The 20,432-nt window shown below is 42.4% G+C and overlaps 1 protein-coding gene and 1 long non-coding RNA gene across 3 annotated transcripts in view; one reads left to right on the plus strand and one right to left on the minus strand.

Annotated features, from left to right (window-relative positions):
- CCDC60 (coiled-coil domain containing 60) overlaps positions 1-20,432 on the minus strand; it is a 205,420-nt gene that overhangs the window by 85,340 nt on the left and 99,648 nt on the right. The gene's annotated exons all lie outside the window — the stretch shown is intronic.
- LOC142818471 (uncharacterized) lies at positions 4,965-13,406 on the plus strand. Its single transcript, XR_012895948.2, has 3 exons — positions 4,965-5,087; positions 9,875-10,002; positions 12,993-13,406. It is a non-coding gene; the product is annotated as an uncharacterized LOC142818471 (long non-coding RNA).

Raw genomic sequence — 20,432 nt, forward strand, 5'->3', positions numbered from 1 at the left:
GAGGCAGGAGGCGGAGGAGAGTTGAGGAGGGGGGGAGGCAGTAGGAAGAGAGAGAGAGAGAGAGAGAGAGAGAGAGAGAGAGAGAGAGAGAGAGAGAAGACCTGAAAATCCCATTTTATGATGGGATAATTAGCTAGTTATTTATATCTGTCAAAGTTGGGCCTAATTTTCATTTAACAATGGCTGCTTTATACCCTCAGACATACAAAATCCCATTCCATTTCCAGAATTGCGTACAGTGGCCCTATTGTAGATGAGGATTAGGCCCTTGAAAGCAAAGCCACCTAAAATGCTCTCATGTAAACAAATGGACAATTTGGATTTAGGAGCATTTTAAATCCGTCAGGAACAGTTGTGAATAACCACATAAAGGTGCAAGTAGTGGAGAATCAGGAACATGGTAATTGGTATGTACTGGCTAGGGCAGGTAATTACATAGTTAACGTAAGTTATTTTTATCTTGTAAAGTACAGTGTTGAGTACATAATTAAATTAACATTTATTAAATGTAATTAATGTCACAGAAACCTGCAAATATGCTATCATTACATATTACAGTATCCTCCTATTTATCCAAAAAACCTCCACATTTTTCCCAACCCCTTCTTTGTCCGCCAGCACAAGACATGTCCTCGATGCAGCATGTAGCTCATGCTGGGGACAAGGAAGGGACTGGGATAATGAGGAGATTCAGATAAGAGAACAGAGACATCTGGCCACCACTAGAAGGTCTCCAGTAACACCACCTTGCGCTGATTAGCTCCTTCAGCAATGCAGGGAGACCACTGGAGACCCGCTGTCAGGGAAGTGACTGAGTAGGCCTGTGACAGTAGAGCTGTAGATGGCTTCCTACACTGTCACTGGGTCAGTGACAACTGACACCAGCAGGTGGAAGGTGAGAGAAGGAGACTCGGGTCCTGGTGAAGCAGTTCAGCCTGGCCAAGGCCTGTGAGGAGGAAGAGAATGAGCCCCCAGGCATGGGGGAAACCACCTTACTGCTGAATGACTTGTGCAATCTTGAGTATCACACTTTAGATTATCCAATAAAACTGGTGTCCTGCAAGCTATTTGAACATCAGGAGTATGCTCTATTTACTAAGCTAACTTATTAAGCAATTAAGTGGTACTGTGCCAAATCGACATCAGTCCTGTGTAGCAAGAAGGACTTGCAATCTGAAACAAGGTAATTATTTCAGATGCAGATTCCCATTTGTACCCTTTCTTTGTTCTTTTGTACATCCGTCTCTATGAGTTCCATATGTGTTTGTTAAATAAAACTAAAATTAGAATCTATGTTACAGTTGTATTATCAAGGGGACACACGGTCATTAAAAATATGAATACACCCAACAATTTCTCTTTCTATATCAGGAGGTTTCCTGGCAATAACTGAGGCAAGACTAAAAAGAACCAATAGAAAAAAAAATAAAGATCTTCAACAGACAATACAATATAGCTGTCAAAACAGACATCAGTTGGGACAGTTATTGATTTACTATTAAACACTTGGAGATGCTTCATAGGGTGTGTCTACACTGCACAGTTATTCCAGAAAAACAACACTAGCGTCTACACAGAGACTGCATTATTTAGAAAGAAAAACATAATAATGGATGGCTTTTTCTGACATTTATAAACCTCATTCCATGAAAAATAAGGCCTCTTCCAAAATAGCTATTTCAGAAGAGAGTATGTGTGGACATGGCACAGGGAGTTTTTTTTTTTAAAAGAGGCCTCCAGGAAATCCCACAGGTACCCTGCTGGCCACTCCAGCCACGCTCCTCAGGACTCTATAGTTCCTCTTCCCCTGCAGCTCTTAAAGCTGCAGACTCAGGGGAAATGGCTTGTGGCAGGAAGCTGGCCCTTATAGCCTCCGGTCACACTGCAGCTGCCAGTGCCTGACATCTGGCCATTATGGCAGACTCCCATGCTTTTCTACTGCTGTATAAAGCAAAATCTCTGACTCAAGAAAGAGGCATTGGAATGTTGAGAATCAGAGCTATTTGAGTTGGCAAACTGAGATACAAAAGTCACAATAGAAACTATGTCTCTGTTTTTTTCCCACGTCATGAGTCTTGGAGCCATTAAAAGCACAATGGAAGGGAGAGCCCCCAAATCACGATTGCTTGTTTCCCCACCACTGCTGGAAGCATATGGAAGCCCCTCTTCAATAGTAATAGAAATGTAGCCAAAAGTGTCCGTCTGCTATGTACATTGGACAAACGTCTCAGACACTTCGCCAAAGGATCAATGCCCACAAAACAGATATTAGACAGGATCACAAAGAAAAAACAGTTTCTTGCCATTTCAACCAGAAAGGACATTGTCTCAACGACCTAATCACATGCATCCTACTCCGGAAGACTTTCAAATCTGCACTTGAAAAGGAATCCTCTGAACTGTCATTCATGCTAAAATTCGACACTTTACATCTGAGTCTGAACAAAGGATCTAGTTATCTTACCCATTACAAAGATAGCTTCCCCAATTATCACCTCTAATATCATTAGCCCACAGACATTCACCTCCCCCCCCCCCCGCATCCCTCTTCTGTTCTGAAATTTGATTTGTCCTTTTCATATGTGTTCATTTTTTTAATTGTATCCTTTGGTATATATGGTTGTGACTATTGTCTTCCACTATTTGATCTGAGGAACTGGGTCTGGCCCACGAAAGCTCATCATCTAATAAACCATCTTGTTAGTCTTTAAAGTGTTACATAGTCCTGTATTTTGCTTCCTCTTCAATAGTGCAATGTTTTGCTTCCTATCAGATGGTATTTTTGCTAATTATTCTTGTAGAAGCTCATGGTTTTTTTGGTAGGGAAGTAGAAGATAGGCATGCTGGGTCTGCAAATTCTCATCCAAGAGCTGAGTATAGGGATGCCTCAATCCCTGGGGCTGGCCCTACTGAATCTGAGAGATTTCAAGGTGACACCTCAAACTCTTCTCCCATCTTTTTTGATGAAACTATAAGTAAAACATTTTTCAACATAAACCTCAAATTTTCTGGGTCCTCCAGAGTATAAAATGTGATTTTATGTTATACATAAACAAGCAAATGTATTTCTTGTTTAAGCAGAGGAAAATTTCATTAAGTTTATTGGTATTGCATTTGTATATACTACTGGTCCAAGATACTCAAGTAGAAGAAGAGGACCCTCAGACTCTAGGTCATTGGCTGTCTTCATAAAGATAGGTATGCAGGGAACAGTAGCATTCTACTACCTATAAAACAGAAAACCTGTTGTAAGTTCTTAAAGCTGCTCAAATCTCCTGTGAGGAAAAGTATGTGTCACTTAGTGTCATATTGTATAGGACTACAGTGTGATGTGTTTGGATAGACAGTAAAATCTAATAAGCAACAAACTTACAACATTTCCTACACATACAGACACATTCTACCATCGGGGGGGGGGGGGGGGGGTAAATTGAGCAGTGAACAACCTGGAAAGGCACAAATGTTGACGGGAACTCAAAATAGCATTTTTCCCAGTGACTGATGATAGAGATAATGATTCATACAACCATATACTTAAATAGATGTCTTTGCCCATGACTGCTGTCTAATTAATGTGAGCCATCATTCATGTAAAAGGAAATTTTTTCTTCTGGAAAAAAAAAATGCTGCAAGCTGCCAGCAATGACAGTGCTAGAAGCATGCCAATTAGAATGATTTCTGCCAAGCAGCAAGAGGCCACAGAACACTGGTTTCCAGGCAACTGACATTATGAAGTATTAACTATAGTGAAAACTAATACAGGCAGATAAACATTCCACCTTTACAGTTAGCATTGCCTGATAGTCTCCTTATATCCTTTCCTTGCTTCTTAACTTCACTCTCTCTCCTCCCCCCACTTCACTAAATTCTGCAGTAAACATTTGCACTAATCAATGCCAACACATCAATAGCCCTGAATATTGAAGTTCTTGGTGTCTACACACATTAGAGCTGATACAGGATTGACTCACACAGTATATATTCAAGAAAGATCATAACAAAAAAACCATCTAAAATCCAACCAAACAAATTCCAGTAGATCTTTGAGCAGTTGCCCTTGTCATTTCAATCACAAAAATAATCAGTTTTCTATTAAAAAAATAGGCAATAACTGTTTCTTGTCCGCAAGGGCTAAAAGAAATAGGAAGTGCTGCTGTTAGCATAGCTGTCAGTTCAGACATGAAATATGCATTAGTAGTGGCAGAGCTTTTTGAACGTAGATTGACTTCTGCAGTTTTCCCTTCAGGAGCCTTTACAGATTTTAAAGGCGAAATATCCAGCTTCTAATTCAAAGCATAAAAAAAGACAGTAGAATATTGCTAAAGATTAAACTGCCAACAGTTTGACACTTATTTTATTCAACCAATACTGCATAGTGAAACAGATTCACAGGGGACCATTTTCTTCAAAACTAGGAAACACAATAAATCTGCATTTTGTAAATAAATAATTTGAATTGTTCATGAAGTGGTACAGATTCTTCCCTTTTGAGCTTATATCTTACAGCTGTCAGTTCCCAGCAGTTGTTGATATGGGATGACATCTTGTCAGTTTTGCATGGGTTTGTTTGCTTGGAATCTTCTACATATCACCCTCAATTCTTCCTTGTCTTTGTTTTACTGACATCAGTGTGGTCCTTTTTCTTCCACTTACTTCTGATAACATAAATCTATGCTAATCTACTCATACAACTGGATCCTGGAAGACATGCACAATCTGTGATTATATACATACATACTTACTTTCAGTCTGCTTCAAAGGTATATAGAGGCACATATTTTTCACTATGTCTGAGCAATATCTTTTTTTATATTTAGGGAAACATCTCTTCACCTGACGGATCCACTGAAAGTTACCTCTGAAAGATGTCAACAGATGATCACTTCTAACTACAACTGGTCAGAAAATTGGGGAACAAGTCAGGAAAATTCTCAAGTTTTGTTTCCTAGTTTTTCTTTCAAAATGTATTTTGATGGACATTTTCTGACCAGCTTTACTTATAAACAAAGAAGTAGATGGTGCTTGAGAAACCTGTAGTATGAAGTCGCATAAAGATTTAGAAACAGACAAACAGGCATCTGAGGCAAGTAAGTGAAATGAAAGTGTAATTTTCAGCATCATTCAATTCATTGCTTAAGTAACTGGTTTAAAAGCTCTCTGGTAAAGGATTTTTCTTTAATGCTGTTGAGCAGATAAAAAATGGTTAATGGATAACCCTATTTGGATACATAAGATTGAAATCTAATCCCTGACAAAATAGCAGAATCATCTGTCTATCCAACAGACTTTCATAAAAGATGTGAACAGTTATTCCCTATTCTACTTAAAGTCACTGATGAAACGAATGTTTTGGAGGATCATCTTTATCTTCAAAGCAATAAAGGCTATCAAAATTGTTGAGATTTCCATGTTAAGTATTATGCTTTTGAATATGGAATATAAAGTAAATCACCAAGTCAAGTACCCTGCCTAAATAATGTAATTCTCTTAATTTGTTCACAGATACCAACTACATTTTGTAAGAGGCAAACTTTCTACTGATAATACAGGAAAAATACTTAACCTAAGTTGCCAAACCCAGTTATCAAGTTGCACTTCAAAAATCTTTTCCCTAGATCCAGATAAGAATAGAATTGTCATTTCTTATGACAGAACTAGGAAAATTTGATTTTGGTTCAATTTTCCTTAATTGGGTTGAAGACTTACAATATTGTCTCTTGCATCTCTACTGACTAATGGAATTCCTTTCTTTGTTTTTCAGTTAGAAAGAAAAGAGGGGGAGAGTAGAGATGTTATAGACTAGTTGATTAGTCGACTATCTGATAAGCATTCACTCAGTCGACTAGTTGATTCCCCCTCCCCCTTGCTGCCTCTATCAGATAGAGGCACCAAAGGGAGGAGGGAAGAAGGGGTACTTGAAAGCAGCAATGCAGCACAGCTGAGCTCAGGATCAGCTGTGTGACACTGCATGCATGGAGCCATGGGTCAGCTGGGAACTCCTGAGCTGATCCAGGGTTCCGCAGAAATGATGCACTGGAGCCTGGGATCAGCTGGCGAGTCCCCAGCTGACCCTGGTTCCGCATGGCATTTCAAAGCACCAGCACAGCATGGAACCAGGAGCCAGTGGGAGACTCTGAGTCCCCCGCTGACTCCGGGCTCCAGGCTGTGCTGCTGCTTTGAAATGCCACGTGGAGCCCCCACTGGGGATTCTTGTGCATTTCGAAGCTGGCATCTGTGTGCAGCCCGGAATCAGTGGGACTTCCCGCTGGCCCTGGGCTGCAGACAGAGTTCCACGGGGGCTCTTGTATATTTCAAAGGAGGAATGCAAAAGTGCCTACTGACTAGTCGAGAAGTCGATGGAAATTCCATCGACTACTCGACTAGTCAATTAACCGCTAGTTAACATCCTTAGGACAGAGCTGTCCTTCTTTCCTCTCCCCTTTTATTAACCTTTTTAATTCCTAGTGATACATAAGAATTTGTCTGCTACTGAAGATATAAACAAAGATGAGCACAATATTCATTTTTATGCAGGTGATACAATTCTGTCAACATCTATGTTTCCAAAACTTCCTCTAAATAATTCTTTCTCAGTTTCTTCAAAATTTACATTTAGGGTATGTTTACACTGCCACCTCAGTTCGAACTAGGGTGGTTAATGTAGGCATTCGAACTTGCAAATGAAGTCCGGGATTTAAATATCCCGGGCTTTATTTGCATGTTCCTGGGCGCTGCCATTTTTAAATGCCCCATAGTTCGAACTACATGCCCATGACAACATGCGGCACGGACTAGGTAGTTCGAATTAAAGCGCCTAATTCAAACTACCGTTATTCCTCTTGCAAGGAGGTTTAATGGTAGTTTGAATTAGGAGCTTTAATTTGAACTACCTAGTCCGTGCCGTGTGTAGCCACAGGCAGGTAGTTCGAACTACGGAGCATTTAAAAATGGCAGTGCCTGGGAACATGCAAATAAAGCCCGGGATATTTAAATCCCGGGCTTCATTTGCAAGTTCGAATGCCTATATTAGCCACCCTAGTTCGAACTAGGGTGACAGTGTAGATATACCCTAATAGATTAATTTGGAAAACAGATCCCAAAGGTCAGATACTTTGCATTTTCATCATGTCCCATATCAAACCTACAAATGAATTACATACTTCTTCATTAAAACATGAACAATTTTTTTCTAATGTCATCCATACAATCTTTGCTTCTGGTAAAATACTCCATGACTTTCAAAACTGGCAGCTTTTCTCCCTTATTCTTAGTGGCCAGAACTGAAACTGTGGAAATGATTTTATGTAGTGTTTTTGTAACTATGTCCATGTCAGGATATTAGAGATGCATGGTGTCTGAGGAAATATCTTTCATTGGACCAACTTCCACTGTTGAGAGAGACAAGCATCAGAGCTACACAGAATGCTTCCTCAGATTTGTGTCCTGGGATTACTTATGTGTCTGCTAATGATGAAGATCTGTTTTATTATTGAAAAGTTGAATGAGTTAATCACATAGCATCTATGGAAAAGGAAACAACTCAGTTTATCACAAAAAAAACCTCTTCTAAGCTTTATCAGCTGGAAACAGACCTATATCACTATCATTTGGCCTGGCAGTGCATTTTAAATGAATTCTACTAACATGGAGTATGCCCCAATCTCATTTAATATTGAAAAGCACACAGCAGTACCAATTGGTATGCTCCATTACCTAACTAAGTCATCAATGCAATCTCTTTGCCCAGACTGCCTAGGAGATATGAATTATTTAAATACTTAAAGTTGTCTCACAATCTTATCAGTAATCTTAACCAAAAAAAAAAAAAAAAAAAAAAAACCAAACAAACCCTGATTAACTTGTCAGCAAGATTATCAATTTAAAGGGATATATATATATATATTTACATACAGGAGCTTCATTTGGAGAAGCCAGCCATCTCTCCACTTAAAAGAGAAATTGATAATCCTTCTTCACCAACAAGACATGGGGTCCACAGGTCTTCACCACTCTAATAAGGCTAAGCTTGCTGCTCTCCCATCCTTTTTGGTGTCTGAAGAAAATATTTTCAGTGGTGCTCATTTAAATAAAAAAGAAGTTATTCACGGTCGTACAGTAATGATGGTTCTTCGAGATGTGTCCCCGTGGCTGTTCCACTGTTGGTGTCAGGCTCATCCCAGCGCTGCAGATCAGAGACTTTAAATAGCCGTTGTCAGCTGGGCTGCGGATGTGCAATCAGTGCCTCTTGCTGTTCATGTGCTTTGATCGTCGCACGCAGCCCGGCTCCCACCAGTTCCTCTCACCGCTCAGTTATCTGAAACAATAAAGAACAAGACTCCAGAGTGGGGGCAGGGTGGGACATGGAGCACCCATTGGGGACACATCGCGAGGAACCATCATTACTGCACGAAGGTGAATAACTTCTTCTTCGAGTGGTCCCCATGGGTGCTCCACTGTTGGTGACTATCTAGCAGTACTCGATGTGTGACTCCGGAGTTAAGGTCTGTCAGTGACTGAAAGTACTGCTGAAGCCACCGTGGAATCTGCAGCCCACTGTTGAACTATTGCATAGTGGTTCATAAAGGTCACATTGGATGACCATGTGGCTGCTCGACAAATGTCCGGTAATGAGACTCCCCGGGCAAAGGCAGTCGACATGGCTACTGCCGTGGTGGAATGTGCCCTCGATAAGCTCTGAAGGGGTTTGTTGTGGATGGAGTAACAGGTGGTGATGAAAGAAACTATGAGCTTAGAAAAATGCTGCGAGGACAAAGGATTGCCTTTGGCGCGATCCACTATGGATATTAATAAACGGTCCATTTTGAGCCAGCCCCACATTCTGTCAATGTAGAAAACTATAGCTCAATGTATGTCGAGGGTGTGAAGCAGTGATTCTTGTACAGAGGCATGTGGTTTTGGATAAAAGGAGCAAAGGACAATAGGTTCAATGACGTGAAACCGTGAACAGACTTTAGGGATGAAAGTAGGAGGAGTGCATAATATAAGTGAGTCTGTTGAAGACCATGAAGGATGACATTGCCATCAGCGCTACTAGTTCATTGATCTTGAGGGCAGACATAATTGCCAACAGAAACACTACCTTCATGGTAAGCCTGCATAGGGATGTTGTGGCCATTGGCTAAAAGGAGGGTAAATCAAGATGTCTAGTACCAGGTCCAAGTTCCAGGAGGGGGGGTTGGAGTCTTCAGGGAGGTTTAAGGTTGGTTAGGCCCTTTAATAGCCTCTTAGTCAATGGATGGGCAAAGATCGATTTTCTGTCGATAGTTTCGTGGAAAGCACTAATTGCTGATAAATGTACTCTAAAAGTGAAAATGGAATGACCCGCTTGATCAAGAGCGAGGTTATAATTGAGGATCTCATGTACCGGTGAGGTGTGTGGATCGATGTGGTTACTCACACACAAAGCCATGAATCTATTCCGTTTTGCCAGGTAAGTCTTCCTTGTAGACTCTCTTCTGCTGTGTAACAGAATCGCCTTTATCCGATCTGAGCAAAGACGCTCCTCTAAGTAGAACCAACTAGGAGCCATGCTGTTAGATGCAGGGTCTCTGGTCTCAGATGTATCAGAGAGCCGTGGTTCTGAGAGAGGAGATCTGGGAGGAGAGGCAGAGGGCATGGAGGTTGCAGGGATATTCTGAGAAATGGGTACCATGGTTGTCTCACCCAGGCAAGGGCTATAAGAATCACTTGGGCTGAATCTGCTTTGATTTTCTCTAACACTCTCGGTATAAGCACCGAAGGCGGAAATGCATAAAGCAGACATCTGCCCCATCGGACTAGCAGTGCATCTCCGAGGGACCCCTTGCCTATGCCCCCTCTTGAGCGGTATAGGTGACATTTCCTGTTGTTGTAGGTGGCGAACAGATCTATCTGGGGGGACCTTCAAGCATGGAAGATGTGTCGCAAGACATTGGAGTGGATTTCCCATTCATGGTCATGCGGAAAATGTCTGCTGAGTGCATCTGCCATTACATTGCTCATGTGAGTAAGTAAGAAGCTATTAGAGTGATGTGATTTTGACACACCAATTCCATAAGCGGACCACTTGTGCACAGAGCAGCTGAGAATGCGCCCCTCCCTGTTGATTGACATAACACATGGTCGCTATATTGCCCATAAGAACCCTGACGGTTATACCAGCAATGTGAGAATGGAAATACTTGCAAGTGAGGAACACAGCTTTGAGTTCTAGAAGAATCATGTGCAGGGTGGATTCTTTTGATGACCATTTCCCTTGCACAGATATGCTGTTGATGTGTGCGCTCTAACCAATAAGGGAGGCATCCGTAGTTAATTGAATTGATGGTTGCTGATGGTGAAAAGGTACCCCTGCCAATAGATTCTGGAGCTTCAACCACCAACATAGAGATCTGCGAATGAGAGTAGTCGGACTTATCTCTCTGTGAGTGCTGTGCTTTGTGGGAATATACACAGATGCCAGCCAATGTTGCAGACAGCGGAAATGGAGTCTTGTATGATGAACCACAAAGGTGGTGGTGATCATATGTCCCATGAGGCGAAGGCACGTAAGTACTGTCACTGTGGGAGCATGCATAACGATGGTAGCTAGTTCTTGTATGGCTTGAAAGCACTTGTGCGGTAGGTATGCTCGAGCCGCAATGGAGTCTAGTTGTGCTCCTATAAAATTTATGGTCTGCGTAGCCTCTGTTGTCGATTTCTGCTCAATGATGATGAGACCAAGTGATTAGAAGGTTTGTCTGGCTAGAATGATCATATGCAATGTCTTTTGCCTCAATCGGCCTTTTATAAGATAGTTGTCAAGGTACGGAAAAATAATCACACTTCTGCACCGCAGATGGACTGCTACAACTGCCAGAGTCTTCGAAAAAACTCCGTGGCTGCAAGACCAAACGGTAGCATTTGATATTGAAAATTACTGTCGACAATGGTGAAGCAGAGAAAATGCCAGTGGGCTGGATGGATGGCTATATGAAAATACGTGTCTTGCAGATCAAGGGCTGCAAACCAATCGTCCTTGTCCAATGAGGGAATTATAGTGGAAAGGGTCACCATTTTGAACCTTTGCTGTTGGAGGTGCCGGTTTAATTTTCTGAGGTCGATGATAGGTCTCCACCCTCCAGATTTCTTCTCTGTGAGAAAATAACGGGACTAGAACCCTTTTCCTCTGAATTGGGGTAAAACGACTTCTATAGCTCCTATGGACAGGAGATGCTGGATCTCTTGTTTCAAAAGGGCCTTGTGAGATGGGTCTGATTCTATAGCTGCCCATTGAGCTTGAAAAGGTCATAATCGGTGTTGAAAAAGGTAGATGATGCAATGCTCCGCCTCTGTGGAAAGGATTTGTTATATACCCTTGATCAAGAAGTCAAACCTGCTGTTTAGAGTTCGACTGGTTGGTTGTACGGGGTAGCGTCTACACTGCGGACGCTGTCTTGCACGGGGTTGATCTAGGGGCCGATGTTGTTGTCTCTGAAAGGAATAATCGTACCTCCTCTGATAGGGATAGTATCTTCTGTGCCTAAAGGGAGGTGCGTACATCCTCAAAGTACGGAGCGTTGTGCGGGAATCTTTTCCTGAATGGAGGACCTCATCTGTTTTGTCTGAAAAATAATCTTTTCCTATCAAACGGGAGGTCCTCCACTTTGTATTGAAGCTCCTTGGGGACTGCAGCAGAGGCAAGCCAAACTGAGCGCCTCATTGTGATTGCTGTCACTGTGGTGCAAGACGCTGTGTCTGCCACATCTAGTGAGATCTGCAAGCTTGCTTGAGCTGTCGTGAAACCCTTTTGCACGTGCCATTTTAAGAGAGGGTGCTTGGATTCCGGTAGATATTCGAGCAACTCCGCTATCACTACCACTTCCATATCGCCCAATGTAACCTGCATTGGGAAATCGGACTAGGGAGTAAGAATGGCATGACGACCATCTATGCAGTGGAGAATATGATCGTCGCCTATAGCAACTGTCATCACGAGGATGGGACCTATGTGGTGAGTAAGGACTCCTCTGATAGTAATGATGTTTTCGACTGTGATGGCGGTAAATGCGCTGTAGTGGAGAATGATATAATGGAGGCGAATGCAAAGGTCCAGGTGAAAACGTAGGAGATGGCGAAATGGGACTTTTTGCCTTCCTGACTTGACTGGAGCTTTCATTGGTGCTGGTGCACTTACCGGTGCTGGAGCAGTATGTGCCAGACGGACCTCATCCGGTGCTGAGGGCTCGAGACTGCGATAAGTTGGTGCCTGCTGGTCCGGTGTTGTGGGTGCCAGCGGTACCTGTGAGGCGTGGGTGCCTTTGCCCAGCGCCGATGGTGGTTTCGGTGCTGAGCGTGCCGAGCGAGGGCTGCCATTTTCTTAGCTTTCATGCCAGAAAGCAATACAGAGGTCCATGGGGTCAGGCCTAAGGTTCCTGGTTTATCCCCTCTTCTGACGCTGCTTGCCGGATCAGGCAGCAATGACTGAGCAGGGGACACCATCCTCTTCTTGTGAGAGGTAGACTCAAGGGAGGAAGCCCTACGCTTCTGGGCCATTTCCAGTTGATGGCCTTATGACGGCGTATCTGGCTGCAGCACCTTATGAAAAAGTAACATTTTGAGGTGCATCTCTCTGAGCCCTAGCCGTGAGCTTGGAGCAGTGGGTGCATTTTTGGGGAATATGTGCCTCTCTCCCAAACAGCGTGTACACGCTGAATGGCCGTCTGAGGCCAGAATCGCCTCTTGGCAAAGTGCACATTTCTTAAAACCTGGTGATCTAGGCATCATGCCTATCTGTATTGAACTATTTTCTTCCTCTTTCTCTTATTAATATTCTTCTTCTCTTCTCTTTTTTTTTCATTTTTTGCTTTGGCAAGGTGCTTTAAACAGCAAAAAGCGGCAAGCCATGCACAGTTCAAAAAACGTCGTCTGCCTTCCTTCTTCTTCTTTTTTTAAGTAGAGTAGAATAACATCTATTACAGTGGACTAACGTATTTACAACTAAATATTTACAGGATAGATGAGGTAACTCTGTGAAGTGATGCAGAAGAAAGAGGAACTCCGTCTGTAACTGAGGATGGTTGAGAAAACTGGCAGGAGCGGGGCTGTGCGTGACGATCAAAGCGTACGAATGGTGCTAGGCGCTGATTGCGCATGCGTGGCCTGGCTGACAATGGCTATTGAAAGTTTCTGATCTATGGCACTGGGACGAGTCCGACACCAACAGTGGAGCACCTACGGGGACCCACTCGAAGAAGAATCACTCATAAGTATTGTGTGTAAAAATGTGACCGTTTCTAGTGTATTTGCAACTTATTCTGGTTGAGTTGGGAGCATATCTTTATGGATTTACAGGTATTCTCTTAAAATACAAGAATATGTACAAAAATCAAGTGTCTGCCTATTATTTATGATTAGTTATAAAGACCTCAACATCTTTGGTTCTCAAGCAGTATCTTCTCACCCAGAGTTGTACCTTATTTTTGGATCACATTTATGGATGCCATAGGAACAAAGCAATAAGAAGGGATCTTTCTCATACAGAGATGAATGTAATTTCAATGATCAATGCTTGAGTTTGTTTAGTTTTGGTAAAAATAGTATGGAAAATATATATAATTTCATTTCTACTTGAGAAATGAAAACATAATTATTTGCTCAAAATACTAAACATATCTGAACACTCAAGGATAATGACTTTGATACTACTACCATATTGTACTCTGTCCATTAAATCATATACTGGGAAATATTTGGTCAAGTTGGACAGAGTTAGTCTATGGGGACTCATATTCATTAAAAGAAAGAAGTTGAAGAAAAAGAACAGATCATTATCAACAGACTCTTCAGCTGGTTTGTCTGGTTCTTCCTTCATAAAGATAAGCAAGCTTCTCATTGTGTTTTGATATGGGGCTTTTGGAACTATGATGTTGTAGAATTGACTGAATTCTCTTTCAAGTGACCTGGCATAGCCAATCATTTGGAAAATCCTGATTATAGCAATCATCAGAGAGTCTTAATAGTATTTTAAGTGAATCTGTGATAGGGTAAGGGGAAGTATTAGAGACTGACACTTCTTGCTTGTGACTAGTATGGGTAACTTCTCTTTTCTACCATGGTCCTCCTTTATGCCAAGATGATCACTTACAGGAAAATACATTTCTGTACAGGAGAGAGAGTGTTTTTGTAAGCGAGTGTGTAAGGTGAAAATTACAGGGCTTCACATTATTTTGACTATGTCTTTATGCCTTAACTAGAATATTAAAGCCTTGGTGACTGTGGTTAAATACAATCCTGTAATAGCTTTTCAAAGATCTGAGAGAGTTTTAAAATTCATATTGTCACTATGACCACTACCAATGATAACTTATTCTTGGTTTCTTCCATTATATCCTTTAATACAAACAAGCAGTAAGACTATAGAAAAGACCCTCTGCAAAAATGCAAAGACATATCAATTAATACCTAATTAAGATGAGTACCAAATACTCCCCTTTTGTCATGAGGAGGAAAGACAGCACACATCAAGCACTGAAAAGCATTTATATTCAACCACTACTCTGTTTGTCAAACTGCTTTAATTGAAGTTTCAAGGAATCTATTGTCATTATTACACATTAGCTCCCCCCTTTCTTGCATTTCCCGCTCTACTTATTCCTTTCACATCTAGCTCCTTTCCGTCGGCTGCAGTTGCTATATACAAGTATTTCAACAAAGGAATTTGGCTCCCAATAGCAATGCAGTTCTCTAAAGTGGGTATTTAACCAATTCTGCAGTTCCCTATCTTAACTATTTATTTAATTAGGGATAAAATTTTCATTTCTTTACTCCTTTTTTCAATCACTGTTTCATTACCCAGTGAATTTATATAAAATAATACCATTTAAATTATCAAGACAAGTGGGAAGGACTATACAATTGTTGGAACATTTTTTTTATTGAAATTGCACATAAGAGGGATCAAGACATTTCAAGGCTTATAACATTTATACAAGAGTAAGCAGAGCATACAATCATTCAGTTAGCAGACGATATCATTGAGCGATTATCAGACATTATGCTTGTTATATAAACCCGCTATAACAATTAAAAATGGTTGCAGTTATTGGTTGTCTACTGTTGCTTTTATAAAGCATGAGACAAAAGAGGTCCATTTTTAAAATTCAATTTTTTAGGCAAAATTCATCATAGCCATTATATCTCACGTATCACAATTTTTGTTGCCTTTGGAACCTGGTGAGTGTGAAGATGTTTTTCCAGAATCTCCCCCAGGAACATCTAGTAAAGGTTGTGTTGAATGATATTAGTTGAAAAAAAACATTGCTTGTGCATGCATTGAGACTATTGTGATTTCCAGAAAATTTAGATTTGAAGTGAAGATCCTATATATGATAGTGACTATGCAGGTTTCTCATAGGTATTGAACAGTTTTGACTAGACTTAGATAAAATGGATTTCTCTTTAAAAAAGTTAAGCATGTGACATTCTTCACTTATTTATTTTTCCTGGTTTAATATTATCTATCCCCATTGTCTTGTACTAATTTCAATTTTTATGAAGTTTTGGTAGACTAAATTATTTTACACTGAAGTATTTGGAATTGCAAAAAGCCACTTTTGCATGGAACTGCAAATTAAACTTATGGAATAAGACTATATCAAAGCATATTAACAGATTACAATAATGTGCATGAGTAGGGTGCACACAAACAGTTAGACCATGGCACCCTAACCTGCTGCAAACCAAATGTTTCGAAGACAAGCCCACAAATGAATATTTGATGCAATCAGAATTTTGTTTCTTATAACAGTGCAGGAAATTGAGAAATGTCTTCAGTTAAAAGAAGGCTTCAGAAACACTAACTATTCTGTTGGAGCTACTCTGCAGGGTCCCAGAGATAGATATAAATAGTCTTTTTTAGGAGCTTGATTTAGTAGACAGTTAAAAAAATATTAATATAGGAGAGCTAAGTTCAGATGCATTATCCAGTTTCTAGTTCCAATTTACAGCTTTCTTGACAGAGGTGCAAAAGGTCAAGTGATTTGCACAAGGTCATACAAAAAGTTAACAACCCAGCCAATAGCATCCTCATGATTTATACCCCCTTATACTCACCATTAGATCATATAACATTATTAATATGTGAATGTTGTCATAATACCTGTAGCATATTATGAAGCAGAAGCAAAATGTCTGGAAAACCAAACTTTTTTGACTTCTCTGTATAATCTGGATTATATCCATCTGCACATCATGTACATTTGCATTTTTATCTGGAGATTCTTGATGGCTGCAAAAAGCAATCACTTACATTTGGCTTGTTTGGTTGTTTACTGTCCCTGTGTTAGCCTCTTCAGGTCAGCTTTGCAGCACAATGGAGTTATTCCAATCTGAAATCTGTGCATGAACTGATCTAAAGCAGCGGTTTTCAACCTGTAGTCCTCAGATCCCGGTGGTTTGTGACTGTACTGTAGGGGGTCCACGGAAAGTTTTCGATCCTTGGCCAGGTTGAATTTTCTTTAGGGCATGTTAAAATTTCTTATGTGCACCACCAGTTTTGAGGTAGTGCGTGTATGGATGGGCACCACCAATACAAACAAAAAACACACACACAAAATTTTAAGCAGACCGTATATGTGGGAAAAATATATTAAAACAAGGGATATCTAACAGGGAGCAACGCATACAATATTCAATATGAAATCAAATAAAAAAGAAAATGAACACTACCATTGTTCATTAAGAGTACATGTATCAGCCTTTCTAACAGCTCAAGCTAGTACAGTAGACTTCCGATAATCCGGAACCTATGGGACCTAGGTGATGCCGGATTATCAGATATGCCGGACTATCAGGAGGTACTATAAACTGGTTATATATATACACATTATATTCTGTATATAAAGTGTTCCTAGCCCTTTTTATTGTACATACTGTATACAGTATACTGTAATGTTATAGTTTTTTTAAGCCTTCTTGACCCTTTTTGCTCAGTTCAGCTGCTGCTGCTGTTACCTTGTGACTCATTGTTTGCCGAAGCTCACTCACTAAGCTCTTGCCATTTTGATGCCGAACTATCAGAAGTGCCAGACTATTGGATGCTGGACTATTGGAGTTTTACTGTACTAGCTACATCTTACTCGTAAGATCTGGTCTTAATGCAATACAATATACCATGTATTAATTAGTAACACATATTTTTAAAAAAATCATTAAATTCAGAGTTTTAGATATCTACAACACTCCAAAAACATTGACTCCTCATCAGCCAATTACTCACTCAATCCACATCCCCACAGCCACTAATCGTCTCATCTCCCTTTTAACTAGCTCTGGGAGCTCCTCAGTTCAAGCAGGCAGCTAACTCCATTTAGCTGCTTGCTCAGTGATATGCCCCTCCTCCGGCTAATCAGCTGAGTCTGTGCGGGAGCTTTGAACTTCTAAGCAAAGCTCTGAAAACTGCACGGGCACACATTTTACAGGGAACCTTGATTGGGCCCACCATGGGACTGGGACTTTCTGCCAGGTGATTCTTGTCCAGGGCTCACTGTTCACAATCATCTGCCCTCCCACCTCCAGCTGCACTGCCATTTATGCTCCAGTCCTCTCCTCCCTCCCACTCCTGCAGTAGGGCCAATCCTTACTTTTCTTTTCCTTTTCTTTTTTTCCCTCCCCCATGGCTCTGTGCCTGGCCAAGGGCAGAGTGCTGGGGTGAGAGCTGCCTTTGGCATGAGAGCCTCCTCGCCGTATCCTCTGTAGTTGGGCAGGAGATGGAAGGGGTAGAAGCTGAGGAATCAGTTTGGGCCAAAGGATGTGCTGGACACTGCTTCTCACCACTTCACTTGAACCAGAACAGTGAACAGCAGAGACTGAAAGCTGACAAGCTCCAAGCCTGCAGATGTTCCACATGGATAAAAAGTGGTTTGTCCTGTGGTTTGTCCTGCTGGGCTGGGAAGTGATCCTGAGAAGTGCTGCAGACTCTGCTGTATTCCGCTGCGATATTTATTTGCTTGCAGAGTCTGAGTTTGTTTGCTTGCAGGTGCAGAACCTCTCAGTCCCCGTTGGCTGCAAACAGCAGCCAGTGGGAGCTAAGAAGCTCCGTTCCTTGCAGTCTGCACGTCCCTCAGCCTGCGCTGAAGCTGACAAGTTGCTATTGTCCTCTAGAATTGGCTTATAAATGGGTCAGTCACTTTTTACAATTTTTTCTTTTTAAGCCATCATGTTACGTGAATACATGACCCTGCTCTAATCGTTCAAAAGCTATTAGAGTGGCAGGAAAGGTTTAGTTGGGCCGCTAGCAAAACTGGATTGGTGGATCCAATAAAATATTATTCAATAAAAATATATGGCACCTCAAAGTTGTTACATTTTAATGTGGACACCCTGTATTATCTCTCAATACTACTATACTTATTTTAAATGATTATCAAATAATGGAATGTTTGAAAACAGCTACAGGGAGTCCCCGAATTACGCAGATCCGACTTATGTCGGATCCGCAGTTACGAACGGGGCCCGTCTCCCTGGTCTCCAGCAGCCCAGGGAGAGGAAGCAAAGCAGCGGAGCACGTGGGCAGCAGACAGCCCAGACGCGTCTGGGCTGTCCGCTGCCTGCATGTTCCATGGCTTTGCTCCCCATCCCCCTGGTCTGCAGACCAGAGAGAGGGGGAGCAAAGCAGAGCAAAGCCGCGGGCAGCAGGACAGCCACGGCGCGTCTGGGCTGTCCCGCTGCCCGTGTGTTCCGTGGCTTTGCTCCGGACGCCTGTGGTACAGCAGCTGGGGCACTGCCTGTTGGTCCCGCAGCGCCACTCTGGGCGCTACTGGACCAACCCAGCAGCACCCCAGCTGCTCTGCCCCAGGCGTCCTGATTCAGCCACTGCTGGTCAGTTTCAGCAGCGGCTGAATCAGGACACCTGGAGCAGAGCAGCTTGGGTGCTGCTGGGTTGATCCAGTAGCGCCAAGGAGCGGCGGCGCTACTGGACCAACCCAGCAGCACCCCAGCTGCTCTGCCCCAGGCGTCCCCAAGTCAGCCGCTGCTGAAACTGACCAGCGGCTGACTACAGGAAGCCCCTGCCCCGGGCTTCCTGGAATCAGCCGCTGATCAGTTTCAGCAGCAGCTGACTTGGGGATGCCTGGGGTTCTTAAGTTGAATCTGTATGTAAGTCAGAACTGGCGTCCAGATTCAGCCGCTGTTGAAACTGATCAGTTTCAGCAGTGGCTGAATCTGGACGCCAGTTTCGACTTACATACAGATTCAACTTAAGAACAAACCTACAGTCCCTATCTTGTACGTAACCCGGGGTCTGCCTGTATATTGTTTGGGGAGTGTGTAAAATTTTAACAGATTGAAAAGGGGTCCATATGCTTGAAAAGGTTGGGAAAGATTGATCTACAGTGCTGTTACAATAAGATCAACTGACAATTCTCTGATTCAGCAAGATCTTGAGAAACTTGGCATCATAGAGTCATAGATTAGAAGAGACCTCAGGAGGTCATCAAGTTTAACCCCCTGCTAAAAGCAGGATCAATCCCAGCTAAACCATCCCAGCGAGAACTTTGCCGAGCCTGGCCTTAAAAGCCTCTAGGGATGGCGATTCCACCACCTCTCTACATAACTCATCCCAGTGCTTTCCCACTCTCCCAAGGTATGTCTACACTACCCCGCTAGTTCGAACTAGCGGGGTAATGTAGGCATACCGCACTTGCAAATGAAGCCCGGGATTTGAATTCCCCGGGCTTCATTTGCATAAGCCGGGCGCCGCCATTTTTAAATCCTGGGTGGTTCGAACCCCGTGCCGCGTGGCTACACGCGGAACGAACTAGGTAGTTCGAACTAGGCTTCCTAGTTCAAACTACCGTTACTCCTCATTCCACGAGGAGTAACTAGTTCGAACTACCTAGTTTGTGCCGCGTGTAGCCGCGCGGCACAGGGTTCGAACCAGCCGGGATTTAAAAATGGCGGCGCCCGGCTTATGCAAATGAAGCCCGGGAAATTCAAATCCCGGGCTTTATTTGCAAGTGCGGTATGCCTACATTACCCTCCTATTTTGAAATAGGAGGGTAGTGTAGACATACCCCTAGTGAAATAGTTTTTCCTAATATTCAACCTAGGCCTCACCACTGCAACTTGAGACCATTGCTCCTTGTTCTGTCATCTGTCACCACTGTGAACAGCCTCTCTCCATCCTCTTTGCAATCTCATTCAGGTAGTTGAAGGTTGCTATAAAATCTCCCTTCTACTTGTGTTATACCAGTTCTGTATAATATGGTAGAGAGCACCCTCTCCAGGACTCACACACTAGTACCTTTCAGCAGGGGCGGATAAAGGGCAGGGCGAACGGGGCGGCCGCCCTGGGCCCCGTGCTTCGGAAAGCACCGCGCATACGCCGTGGCAAAGAGGGGCCCTACGGAATTATGCTGCCCGTGGCCCCGCAAAACGGTCATCTGCCCCTGCCT

The sequence above is a fragment of the Pelodiscus sinensis genome, chromosome Z (assembly GCF_052426305.1).
Source record: "Pelodiscus sinensis isolate ZL-2025 chromosome Z, ASM5242630v1, whole genome shotgun sequence".
In the NCBI taxonomy this organism is placed as follows: Eukaryota; Metazoa; Chordata; order Testudines; family Trionychidae; genus Pelodiscus; species Pelodiscus sinensis.